Here is a 1109-nt window from a genome sequence, read left to right as displayed (position 1 = left end):
AGACTGGGTTCATCTCAAAATGCTACAGTGGAATGTCAATTCCTACAGTAGTTATGGGAGAAGCTTCAATTTCACTAGTCAGCAACATGGATGGAAGCCAGCTCTTGGAAAACCTGGCCTTGGAGAGTGGACTTACCAAGGACAGTTCCAGGTCATGACTCCTTGTCTTTATTATAATCCAGACCATTCCTGCAGGTACCTCAAGACTCCCTCCCCTGGTGCTCCAACCTTACGAACTGTGATTACCACCACCACCAAAGTGTCCTACCAGGCCTACCAGACCCCTGCTCTGCAATACAGCGATACTGCGCATGAGGGCAAGAGCCTCTCAAGCTGTAATTATGCTTCTGAAAACACCCCCATATCCATCTATACAGAAGCCTTGTACTTTCAAGGTACAGTAACCAAGGAAGCCTCTCTAACAGGGTCACTTGTTTTGAAAATCCCAGAAGATTGCCAGGCTCTCAGATCCACACTGGCTTTTTCTCAGGAATCAATTCCCTCCAGGGCAGACCAGGCAAAAACTTGGACTACGTATCCATCAGGGCTGGACCCTGCGATCAGTTACTCAAACGGAGTTAGTCAGTTAATTAACTATGACAATGAGGACTTTTGAAAGACGATCCAAGGTCTAACATAATGTTGGACACAGGCAAGCAATAGAAAGTGAAAAGGAGACTATCTCTTATTGGATTGGGAGATTCATCTTACATGTAAAGATATATTGATAGTAGTGAAAATGCTGGTTAGGTGAAGAAGTCTCTAGTTAATGTTTAAATGTCTAGAGAAGTTTTACACAGCATTGTAAAACCCACTGCAGTACATGGAAGTAGGTCTGGAGGGTGCAATTCATCCAATGAGCAAGGAGTCAAACTGGAAGCTATGAAAGTTAAACATTGGCCTAAATTAACTTTGTTTATTTGCAGAAGTCAAGGGTCTCAAACGCTTACCCATTACACCACATTAGGGCATTTCACAAATCTTTATTTGGCCCTTTGTTGTTCTTAAGTGCTGTTGAGCAGATTCTGACTCATAGAGACCCTATGTAGTGTTTATGAGGCTGTGTATCTTTACAAGAGCATTCTTCCCTACAGCAGTTGGGCTTGAAC

General features: G+C 43.3%; 1 pseudogene; it reads left to right on the top strand.

The window, feature by feature from the left end:
* Positions 1-616, top strand: part of LOC102831097 — a 1586-nt pseudogene extending 970 nt beyond the window's left edge.
* The last annotated feature ends 493 nt before the right edge of the window (positions 617-1109 follow it).

This window comes from Chrysochloris asiatica, unplaced genomic scaffold (genome assembly GCF_000296735.1).
Source record: "Chrysochloris asiatica unplaced genomic scaffold, ChrAsi1.0 scaffold00558, whole genome shotgun sequence".
Classification (NCBI taxonomy): Eukaryota; Metazoa; Chordata; class Mammalia; order Afrosoricida; family Chrysochloridae; genus Chrysochloris; species Chrysochloris asiatica.
The sequence above is the reverse complement of the archived record's forward strand: the minus strand, read 5'-3'. Positions and strand labels throughout refer to the sequence as shown.